The 12,603-nt window shown below is 45.9% G+C and overlaps 1 protein-coding gene across 2 annotated transcripts in view; it reads left to right on the top strand.

Annotated features, from left to right (window-relative positions):
- Window positions 1-12,603, top strand: part of DYNC2H1 (dynein cytoplasmic 2 heavy chain 1) — a 1,541,159-nt gene that overhangs the window by 921,336 nt on the left and 607,220 nt on the right. The window lies entirely within an intron of this gene.

Genomic DNA, 12,603 nt, shown 5'->3' with positions numbered 1-12,603 from the left:
TGAGTTTGTTTTTTCCCTTTTTCATTTGGTTCGGACTTGGTGGCTGCAGAACTTTATCTTTTTGTTTCAATGTAGTACTTCGTAGTCATGCTCAGTTGGAGTATAAGAATTATACAAATGATGAAAAATCTATTTTGGTGAGTGGAGGACATTATGTTGCCAGTCATGAGCATCATGTGTAGTCAGAACAAAACTGGACAGTTGTTGGGACTGGATGCTTATGAAAGGAAAAAAGCATGAGCTCCACTCTCCTTATAATGAGCACAATTCATCCGTTACATTTATTCAAGTGGCATAGTAACCCATGAAAATTGTCCAACTGTAGCATGTTGCAACTGTAATAAAGTTGTGATGTTAATAAATCTGAATCATTGTTGATTGACACTGTATTTCTTTCTGTTCTCATGAGGCTGTTCTTGAGTGAAGTCAGCCTTGTGGCCAAAGTCCTTCAGTGAGTCCAAATCGAAGTACAAGCTCAGGCACAAAAAAGCAAAAGAAAACTCAACACCATCCTGCCCCTGTGTAGCTGAATAGACCGCACAAGGGTGTTACAATGTCAGTCAGTCTCCCTCTGGGTTCCCGATTGTGGAGCCGAATCTCCAACTCATTCTGGTGCACCCGAGTTTCCTGGGCCCTCAGTGACACCGCAGGAGATTGAAGCCTTCAGTGAAACCATGCTGCAGATTTTTGGAACCCTTCTGGCACCTTCGGCCCCAGGGAACTGCAGGGGCTTCTAGTCAGGTTCCCACCTGTAGATTCATGCTCCGTGCCATTTGACCTTGAAAGACCACACTTCAGGCTCAATACTGACTCTGGAACAGGCATCGACTCCAGCTCCAAGACATCTGCCATGGTTTTCCGTGTTGATACCGGTAATTATGCCACTGGCATCAAAAGAGAGTCCAGTGCTCATTCAAACAGCTGACACCGAACCAACTTCAACCTTATTTCAACCAGTGTTTCCCTGTGACATTACAGAAGAACAGCCAGTCGTAATTCAGCCAACTGTGAACCATTGCCCCTACCAGGGTGAATGTGCCAGCAGAGAATCCATCATCTTTTTGGCTTTGAACAGGGTACACCCCCAAAAAGAGATGATAATATGATAATGGTGTTGAGGAAATTGTTTTCTTCCAATAACAATACAGATGACACCTTCTACATGGACTTACACAAGGCCAGTGGGCTTGTTTTCTCTTCTGAAAGAGGGTTTGACTCACCATTTGGACCACCATCAGAAAATAATAGTGGTCCAAAAGGCAGCTGAGGTCCTGGATTTGCAGCTGCCTTGAATCAAGACCAAGACAAACATTTTTGCAGCCTAGGCCAGCTATGCCTGTGCCCTTGCTCCATTTGACGAGGCCCTTACCTGTACCTGGATGGACACTTGTTCAGAGCTGCCCACCATTAAATGGCAGGTGACCAGGGGTCACATCCTACTTCGCAGAGCCTGGTTTGTCACGCTTCAACCACCAAAGTGAACTCTAATTCATTTCCAGTGACTGACTCCTGCAGATAGGGAGTTCAAGAGGACTGAGGCGTTTGGGAAATATACATCATCCTCTGCTCGCCTGGCATTCAGATTTGGACAATGCTGTTTGTTAATTGGATTGCTACACAATGCCCTGTGGGACATTGCCAATGAGATCTTGCAAGCGGTGCTGTAAGACCTTTGGAATTCTTTGGCGAAGGCATTTCATGATGGACAAGACTCGGCCAATAGTGTAATTTACGCAGGTCTAGATATGACTGATTTCCTAGGAAGGGCAATTGGGACCAGTGTTGTGTTTTTCGACTCCTGGTGGCCCACGGCCTTTGGCACCGCACCAACCCCCTCAGACCACGCCCGCAACCTCGGCTTCATCTTGGACCCTCTGCTCACCATGACCAGACAAGTCAACGCCGTGTCCTCCTCCTGCTTCCTCACCCTCCGCATGCTCCGCAAGATCTTCCGCTGGATCCCCACCGACACCAGAAAGACCGTGACCCACGCCCTAGTCACTAGCCGCCTGGACTACGGCAACACCCTTTATGCTGGGACCACCGCAAAACTCCAAAAACATCTGCAACGTATTCAAAACGCCTCCGCCCGCCTCATCCTCGACGTACCCCGCAACAGCCACATCTCCGCACACCTGAGACACCTGCATTGGCTCCCAGTCAGCAAAAGGATCACCTTCCGACTTCTCACCCACGCACACAAAGCCCTCCACGACAAGGGACCTGAATACCTCAACCGACGCCTCAGCTTCTACGCCCCCACCCGTCTCCTCGGTTCCACCGGCCTCGCGCTCGCTGCCGTCCCTCGCATCCGCCGCTCCACGGCGGGTGGGAGGTCTTTCTCCTACCTGGCAGCCAAGACCTGGAACACCCTCCCCACCAGCCTCAGGACCACCCAGGACCACTCCGCATTCCGGAGACTCCTCAAGACCTGGCTCTTCGAGCAGCAGTAACCCCCTTCCCCCTAGCGCCTTGAGACCCGCACGGGTGAGTAGCGCGCTTTATAAATGTTAATGATTTGATTTGATTTCACTGATATGTGTGGATGCTTTTCTCAGGTTTTTCTAGAGATGTGCAAGCCCTTCTCAAGCATGTTACATTGATATCTCACACTTTTTTTTTAAGTGTCATTTCTGTGTTGGAGCATTTGAAAGACAGTAGCGCCACTGAGAGCTCCTTCAGTCTGTTCACCCCTGCTTAGCAGTTCCTACATAAGTTCAGAAAATTCAGAAGCTCCTCCATGGGGCTGGCACATAGGCAGTGAGTCTCCCCAACCACTACAGCAGTCACCCTAGTCCTTTGGAAGCTGAAGACGTGGTTCTGGCAGGCAATGTGCAGGTCCGCTGGGACACCAGTCCTCTCAGTCCCCCGCCTCTGTGGCAACAGCAAGCAGCCTGTTTTAGTTTGCCCTTAACAGCACACACAACCATATTTCAGGGGGCAAAGTTCTGCATTTTCTTCCAGGGTGGCAATCTATCAGGTCTGAAAGATGGATCCTACAAATCGTTTGCTATCGTTATGTTGTACACTTTATTTCTGCCCTGCCAAATCTTTTCCCACATCAGGGTGATTTTCAGAGGAGCACCTTTCCATTCTTTTGCTAGAGGTGTGAGTGTTACTCTCAAAAGATGCTACTTATACGGTGTTAGACACGGAAAGAGGAGAGGGTTGTTACACTTGCTATTACTCAAGCCAAAGAAGAACTGGGCCCTTGGTCCAGTTTACCTCTCAATGCCTTTCTGCGGAAGGACTAATGCAAAATGCTCACTCTGGCTCAGATCTTGTCAGCTATTAACTTGGGGGACTGGATGGTGTCCTTGAACCTGCAGGATACATATCTTCATATGCCTGTCCTGCGGTCCCACAGATGTTACCTGCAGGTCAGCCCAGAGCTTTTTAGTTGGTTGTGCTCCCCTTCGACCTGTCTAGCACCCCTCAGGTGTTAATGAAAGTGATTACGGAGCTTGCTGCCCACCTTAGGAGGTAAGAGATACTAGTTTTCCCCTACCTCAACAACTGGCTGGTTAAGGCGAGCTCACCACAGTCGGTCATAGACCACATCTAGACAATGGTGAGACTCCTGACATTGTTGGAGTTCATGATGAACAAGCGAAAGTTGATTGTGACTCAGTGCAGTTCAAGGCCTTCCCTCTGCCACAACAGGTTCAAGCATTCAGGCTATGATCCTGATGATTTAGTCTCAGTCCCTGATCTTGATGAGAACAGTTCTAAAGCTTCTTGGCCTCTTAGCCTTCTGCATTCTCCTTGTCGATTGCACCAAGTGGCAGATGTGGGCTCTACAGTGGAATCTGAAGTTTCAATGGGCACAGCATCTAATCTATCAGATGCCATCCAGATTTCAGAGGGGCTGGCTTACGATGTGCAGTAGTATCTGCTTGAATGCAATTATTCTAATGGCAGCTCCCCTCTCTTTCCCACCAAGAGCTGATGGTGATGAAGGATGAATCACAACTAGGGATAGGTGTATCTCACATAATTCATGTCATTTAGTGTATTGTAACTACGCAAAATCACACAAAGTTAAGCATAATTATGTGCATCACATCTTGCACTCAAACAAATTACTTGAAAAATGCGTTTCAGTAAAAATTCAATTTGAAAACCTACTTTTGTGATGTAATTTTGAGTTGGTTTCCAGTTGCTTGCATTCAAAACACTTCTGCTGCTCGCTTTCGTAGTTGTAGTTTTGAGCTAAAAAATTACTCGAACAGTTTGCTCGGGTACGAAATCTAGCTGAAATGTTTGTTGACTGCCCACATTAAACAAAGTACCGCTTGCATTCAAAACACTGCCACTCACTTTCAGATTTGTAGCTTTGCTCTCACAAATTATCCAGCAGTCCGCTCGGGTAAATAGTTCTACCTGAAATGCAGCTTGCTTTAAAAAATTGCCCAAATGGTACAGCTCAAGTTTAAATTTCCTCCTGAAAAAATGTTACATGAAATTGCCAAAATTAAACCAATTATTCTGGTGTAATTAAAATTTCACAAGGCCTAATCACTAGTGGGTTTGGGGTGCCATCTGGGGGTGGGGGTTGGGATATCAGAGGACTCTGGTCTCTGACAGAAATCCGCCTCCATGTCAGTCTTTTAGAGTTGTGGAACATTTTTTTATTTCTGAAGCCCTTTATGTCATCCATCTAGGCAAGGCTAGTGCAGGTTCTCACGGACAAAACCACCACTATGTGGTATTGCTGCAAGAAGGGTGAAGTGTGGTCCTTGATCGTGTGTCAGAATGCTCTGCGCCTCTAGATTTTGTTGGAGTGGCAGAGCATTCCCTGGACATAAACCACCTGATGGGATCCTTGAATACCAGAGTGGACGAGCTAACTAGGCAGCCTTTGGTGATTTACGAATGGCTTCTACATTCTGAGATAGTGCATGGCATCTTCCAGCTGTGAGGAAAACACTGGCTAGGTATTCTCATCAGTGCGAAATGTCAATGGTTTTTCATGTTGGAGTTTCTGCAAGAACACTCGCTAAGAGATATATTCTGACTTAAATGGAACTCAGGACTCGTATATGCCTTTCCACGTCTGCTCTTCCTTCTCCAAGTTCTGAAAAAGATGGGGAATGACTGACCGTACATACCCTAGTGTCTTTGGATTGGGTCAAGAGTGTGTACCCAAACATTCTGGCCATGAGCATATGTCCTCCAATCAGGCTACTGCTTCAGGGGGATCTCTTGTTGCAGCATCAGTGCAGAGTCCTGCACCTGAACCTGTGCAATCTGTACCTTGATGCATGAAGATTGAGTGGCAGCCATTGACTGTGTTTGATCTTCCTCTTGAAGTTTTGGATGTCATTCTTGCTGCCAGGCGTCTCTCTACAAAAGTTGTATATCCTGGGCACTGGGGGCATGTTTTGGATCACTTTCTGTTTGTTTTATCTCTGTCCGAGCAAACACTTTCCGTGGGCATCATTAAAGGTTATTTATCGGCCCTTTGCACCTTTTGTGTTTGCTGGACCTGCCATCCTTTTTTAGGTCTCCTGTTGTGATTAGGTTTGACTCGTATATTTCCTCCCAAACCATTTGTGATACTGTAATGGAATCTCAAGTTGGATCTCTCTTTCCTCAAGTACACCCCTTTGAAACAATGTATAGACGTCCACTACGTCTTCTGACTCTGAAGACTATTCCTGGTCACGAATATTTCAGCTCATCATGTGAGCAAACTTCCGTTCCCTTAGTGCGCAATCTTACACCATATTTTTTCCTCAGCCAAATCTGTGTCGATTAACATGGTGGCCTTTTTGCCAAAGGTCGAGACTTTTTAAGTTGAGCAGTCCATCATTCTCCTGATGTTCTTTGCTGCGCCTCACCCTTCGAAAGAGGAGGAGAGACTTCCTATGCTGGTTCCTAACACAGCTTTGAACTTTTGCATCAATTGTATCAAAGGACATAGGGTGGATGATCAGCTTTATGTGGGTTTCTATGTGGGGTTAAATGGGAAGGCAATGCAGAAAAGGACTGTGTCCAGGTGTATAGTCCTCTGCATTAAGGTCTGCTACACAGTGGCTAAGAAGCAGCCTCCAGAAGAAATGAAGGCCCATTCTAATAGGGCCAAGGCCACTACCACTGTGTTGACGGAGTGCCTGTTCCTGATGTCCGTTAGGGTCATGACATGGTCATCAAAGCACACGTTACAAATGCACTACTGCTTTGAAAATGAGGATCGACTGGTTTGGTGTCTTTCATGAAGGTGAGAAATCTGTGGTTAGAAGTGTCCATCAGAAGAATAAGGTTGTTATCTTTGATAACATGCTTTCTGATGAATACTGTATCTAATCGCAGATTCCTCTCTGCCCTCTTCATTCTGTATAATGGCCTCTTTTTCTACCTAATAGGATACCTCTGATTATTGTTGGGCTCTGAGGGTGAGGAGAGAGTCAGGAAAAAAATGGCATTGGGGTGCCGCATATATGTGGTTCTATCCTCACTTCTGGGACAGAAGAAAGTAGATGCAGAGCTGCACAAATCCACCTACTAGTGTACAGGAGCAATGCTGCTTAAATCTTCCGGATCCAGTCTGGAGATATTCTAAGGGTGAAAAATCTGTGGTTAGATAGAGTATTCCTATGAAAGAGCATTGCCTAAGGTAATTAATTTGGTCATTCTGCCCGCTTGAATACTTTGCATTGCATTTCAGAAGCTTTCAACTCAGTGATCTTGTAATCTACAACAGAAAAACCTATCCTTCTTAGGGGCATTATTCGTGCACATATTTTCAATAACTGCCTTGATTTGTTCCATTGTTATACTGCCTTCAAGCTGTAGTTGTTGATCATTGATTAATAATGACAGGGAAACACCTCAAAATAATTCTTTTCTCAATTTGGTTGTGTCCTTGTGTGATAATTTGCTAAATGTCCTGGGTTGGTACATGTACCTTTATTGTCAAGATATTTTCTTTTTGTTTAAGTTAGAGTGCTAGTAGTTGCCCAGCTCTTTCACCCTATTTGTAATATCTTCCTTTCAACATATAATGCTTTTTTGACTTGGGTAATGAACATGAAATTTAAGTAAAATCTTTCATTAGTCAATTCTTATAGCAGTTGTGGCCTGAAGGTAGTATTATAGTGTCTTTGGAGGCATTTTATTTAATAGAGTCTTCTAGCCACATATTACTTACCTTTGAGCTATACAAGCGTCAGACTGGATCCGGAAGATTTTTCGTGAGCAGTATCCTGGCATGCTGGTAGGTGGCATCCATCGGCTCGGTGCTGCATCATCGGCACCGGAAGTGATGTTGCTGTCACCTATATAGGTGGAATCCTAAGGCGATATTGGTCCGTGTTCACAGGCTGGTGGTGGCGGAAGTGGCAGTTGCCATTTTTACTCCTTTCCTTTGGCACTATACCGGACACCATTTTGGAAGTCAGCGCTCTAGTGGCCTGACTCTCATACAACGGGCACCTATTAATATCGGCGATGCTGGGACCGCGCAGCAGAATCCTAAGGCGATATTGGTAGGAGATAGTCACCCTATTTGGCAGTAGCTCCTAAGCTTTTTAAGCCTTTTTACTGGTACTATAGTGGTGTTATTATACGTAGCTTATACCAAGATCTACATTTTAACATTAACAGGCCAGTGTGCGATTTTAATAATTTTTATACTCTAACCTTTGTCTTCTTCGACTTCTTTCTGCTTGGTTCCTGTGTCACCTCTGGCGCGTGTTCAGAGGCTGGTGGTGGTGGGGGTGGCAGTTGCCATTTTTACTCATTTCCTTTGGCACCATAACGGATGCCATTTTGCAGGTCAGCGCTCTAGTGGCCTGACTCTCCTATAACGGGCACCTATTAATACTGGTGATGCTGCGACCGTGCAGCGGAATCCTAAGGCAATATTGGTAGGAGATAGTCTCCCTATTTGGAAGTAGCCCCTAAGTGGCACGGCACAAGCCGAACGCTCGGGCCGTGGCGCGCGGCGCTGAGACGCGCCCCCAGCCTCTCCTGCAGTACTCGAGGCCCCAAATTGGGCATGGGGCCTCGTTTCTTTCTAACGCGGCGCGCCTCCATTCACAGATAACCTCTCCACCCACTCACCTGCTATTGTGTCCTTCTTTGCTGTCGCCCTCGTTTGTTCTCCCCTTTATGTTTTTCCTTTTTCCCATTATTCCCCTCTCTTCCCAGCATACCTTGGTTCCCTACTCACTATGGTGCCTTGTCCATTGCTTTCTATGTGTATTTTCCCTATCCAATTTGGTGTCCTTGCACTTGCTGCTGGTCGCTTCCTGTTCTATGGGTATTTAAGGGCTGTGATTCATTTCCTCCTTGCGCTGCAACACTTTCTGTTTGGATGTTGTCTTTGCTCCTTCTCCCTTGCGTCAGATACTGGTTACGCTTTTTGTTCCAGTGTTTCCTGTTCATTTTTGGTCTTGTATTCTAAGTAGTGATTTTTGCTCTTATTCCAGGATTTTCCTTTTTTGAGGTTTTTTCCCCTTTTTAGGTTTTTTTTCCCTCTGGCACTACTTTTGAAGGTCACGGACTGCCCTTGGCGTTCCTATCGCCTGCAGCACCGTGGCTACCAGAAAGAGTCGCCCGTACCTGGGCCAAGGTAGAAAATTCAAGAACAAGAACCTCGTCACTCGTTCAGCGGACTCCAGGCTCAAGCAACGCGTAAGTCGTGATAGATTGCAGCGCCAAATAAACCCGACTTCGTCTAGCAGAATGGATGATACAGTAGCGGCGGCTGCAGAGCCTCACCAGTCCCTTCTGGCAACCATTCAGCAACAGGCTCAGGAACTGCAACAATTACGAAACGAGAATACTGCCTTACGACAAGCTTTGGCCTTCCGCAGTACGGATGTTCCTACCGTTTCCACCTCAACTCCTCGGGTTTTCCGGTGAACCAACGAAGCTGCGAGAGTTTTTGGATGCATTGACTGTTTACTTTGCCTTCTGACCCACACAATTTTCTCACGACAAGACAAAGGTGGGTTATCTTATCAGTGCCCTATCCGGTCCTGCCTTGGCCTGGGCGACTGACTGTATCCGCCAATGACCCAGTATTGTCTGATTATCCAGCCTTCGTGAATCGTTTCAAACAGATGTTTGGTCGTCCAGGATTAGAGGCCTCCGCTGAAGAAGCACTCTGTGACATCCAACAAGGCTCTCAAGATGTCCTCTAATACATAACACGCTTTCGACAACTAGATGCCGAAACAACTTGGGTGGAGCGTACTCTGGTTACCCTTTTTCGTAGAGGGCTAAAAGAGGAGATCAAAGACGAATTAGTGCACTCCACCCGAGTAGAAGATCTTCGCGGTCTGATGGATTTAGCTCTTTCCATCGAATATTGTCTCCAAGAACGACGTTTGGAGAAAAGAAAAAATAGAGGACCTTCCCAGTCAAGCACCTCACGTGTCTTTTTGCATCGTCCGGAGGAACCTCGTCCTCCCGTAAGAGAAACTGAAGGTGGACCTATGCAGGTGGATACTACTCGTGGCCCACTTTCATTCAGTGAACGTGAAGAAAGACGGAAAAAAGGATTGTGCCTTTATTGTGGTGCTGCTGGTCATATGCTCTGTACATGCCCGTTCGTCCTCTAAAGCCATCGGGAAACGCTACTTCCCGTCCTCTGTAAGAAGGGAGGGGACGGGATCATCTGCTATACCTTCCATCAGTTCATTCAAAGACAATGCCACCAATTTGTTCATGTTACCTGTGACCCTGCAGTTACCTGACAGTCGTGAGGAGAGGACAATGGCCTTACTGGATTGTGGTGCTAGTGGCATTTATATGGGTATGTCCTAGGCCACAACACAACGAATACCAACACGACCCAAGGGAGTTCCGGAACAAGTACACACTGTAGATGGGTGCTTAATATCCTCTGGTCCAGTTGATACTACTACCCTGATTCTAAGTCTACAATTTGGGAACCAGCAAGAATACGTCACCTTTGACTTAATATCATCTTCCAATCATTCTATAATCCTAGGACTTCCGTGGTTCATAAGACATAATCCTTATGTAAATTGGGAAACCAGGACTATTTCTTTGTCGTCCTCAGTTTTGTCATGAACATTGTTTTGCCTCAGACACTTACTGGTCACCCAAGAAAATGATACCTTCTGAACCCACTACAGGTTGTTCCATCAATACAGTCCAGGGGGTTCCCGACCACTATTTGGACTTTCAAGATGTATTCCAAAAACCATCTAGATCTGTTTTGCCCCCACATCGAGATTATGATTGTACAATTCCCCTGGAACCTGGGGCGATTGTTCCCTTTGGGAGATTGTATTCTCTCACTGAACCTGAAAGGGAAGTTCTCGAAGATTACCTCCAAGAAAATCTTCACAGTGGTCTTATTGTACCATCTTCCTCTCTGGCAGGGGCTCCCCTGTTTTTTGTACCCAAGAAAACTAAAGATCTTCGTCCCTGCTCGGACTTTCGTGGTTTAAATAAGATCACTATAAAGGATCGTTATCCTTTACCTCTTAACAAAGATATTCTGGAAGTGGTCAGAGGGGCACAACGATTTACCAAATTAGATCTTCGTGGAGCCTACCACCTTTTGCTTATCAAGAAAGGAGACGAGTGGAAGACTGCCATTCGAACCCCATTTGGTCATTATGAATACAGGGTTATGCCTTTTGGCCTCACTAATGTCCCCTCAATATTCCAAAGATTTATGGACTCTGTGTTGTCTGATTTATTGAACCATACAGTAGTGATATACTTAGACGATATCCTCATATATTCTAGACGTCCTGAACTTCATTCTACACACGTTAAACAAGTCCTCCAAAGACTCAGGCAACATCAACTGTACTGTAAGCCAGAGAAATGTGAGTTTGATAAAACCGAAGTCAAATATCTGGGTTATCTAATCAGTCCCACTGGAATATCAATGGATCTGGAAAAGGTACAAGCCATCCTAGACTGGCCTTCTCCTTCCTCCATCAAGGAAACCCAATGTTTTCTAGAACTGGCCAACTTCTATTGTCTGTTTATTTTAGACTTTGCGGAACAGACCAGCCAAATTACTCAAACATTAAAAAAGGAGAATTTATGTAATGGATTTATCTGGACAAAGGCGGCTGAAGCAGCTTTTCAAATTCTAAAAAAGGCCTTCACTCAAGCACCGATACTGAGACATCCAGACACCAACAAACAATTTGTTGTTGTTACTGACGCATCCGAAAGAGCCATCGTAGCAGTATTACTCCAACAACAAGATGACAATGGTTTAGAACATCCAGTTTTTTATCTGTCCCATGTACTCTCTGTGTCTGAACAACATTACTCAGTATTGGAAAGGGAATTATTAGCCCTTAAGACTGCCTGCCAAGAGTGGAGACAATTCCTTATGGGTTCCAAAGAACCTTTTGAGGTGAGAACGGACCATCGGAATCTACAATGTTTACGTAACTTTCAATGCCAGAACAGTCGTCAGGCTCGTTGGGCCTTTTTCTTTAGTCAGTATGACTTCTATGTCACCTACATTCCTGGATCCCAAAACATTCTGGTTGATGCTCTGTCTCGCCGTTATCCTGATTGTACTCCTACCCCATCACAGTATCTACTTGAGCCTAGCAAGATCATTGGTGTAGCTCAATCATTCCTGGATGAGGTACAACTGGAATATGCAAACCTTTCTTAACAAGAACTTGAGGACTTAAACCCCCAAATACATAAACAGAAGGGATATTATTATTATAGGGACCTTTTGTTCCTCCCTACAAAAAGAGTACAAGAAAGGGCGTTGCAGATGTGCCATGATTCTCCGATTGCTGGTCATAGAGGTATCAAGGCCACGCAGGAATTACTCTCGCAATCTTTTTGGTGGCCTACTTGGAAACCGGATGTCAAAAGTTACGTACAGGCCTGTCCCATATGTGCCCATGTAAAGATACCCCGTACCAGGCCAGCGGGATTACTGCAACCGTTACCTGTTCCACCAGCTCCCTGGCACACAATTTCGACCGATTTCATGTGTTCACTACCTCCATCAGCAGGAAATCGGGTTACCATGGTATCCTGGTGTGTCGCGGATGTCTTTGAGGCAGACAGGGCTTAAACAGTGTGGCACCTGTCATCGCACCATGTCGGTTACAGACCCACACCTCCTGTGCCTGTGGTGTTTTGAGCACCACCACGACTCCAAGTATTGCTCAATCTGCTGCACCATGGCACCAAATGCTTTGAGGGAGTGGCCCCTAAAGCTGATAGCAGCCTGGCATGTGACGCTGCGTCGAGTAACTCCTAGGAGATCACGGTCTTGATTGAGGGGAAGGTCTTGGGACCATTCCAGGATCCCCAAGTCCTCTTCTTCCCACTCCAAGTTATAGGGTCATTTGGGAAAGACACATAAGAAGTACATGAAGTCAAAGCATGCTTCGACTTCTTGTCTTTCGGCAGATGCAACTACGGAAGATCAGTGATCAAGGCACAGTTCTGTGGAGCCATCGCCAGGTTCAACTTCATGCCTTTCTGTTTTTCCTGGAGCCTAAGTGAGACCTGCTCAGATAAAATAATTTTATGAGGCCATGCGCCATGTATTTGAGTGGGCCGACCACTCTAGAGGACTTTCGGGCCCTGCAGGGTGGGAGGCGAGCTTCATCAGGTTCCGTG

This window comes from Pleurodeles waltl, chromosome 8 (assembly GCF_031143425.1).
Source record: "Pleurodeles waltl isolate 20211129_DDA chromosome 8, aPleWal1.hap1.20221129, whole genome shotgun sequence".
Classification (NCBI taxonomy): Eukaryota; Metazoa; Chordata; class Amphibia; order Caudata; family Salamandridae; genus Pleurodeles; species Pleurodeles waltl.
Note: the sequence above shows the minus strand (reverse complement) of the source record. Positions and strands in the feature narration are given on the sequence as shown.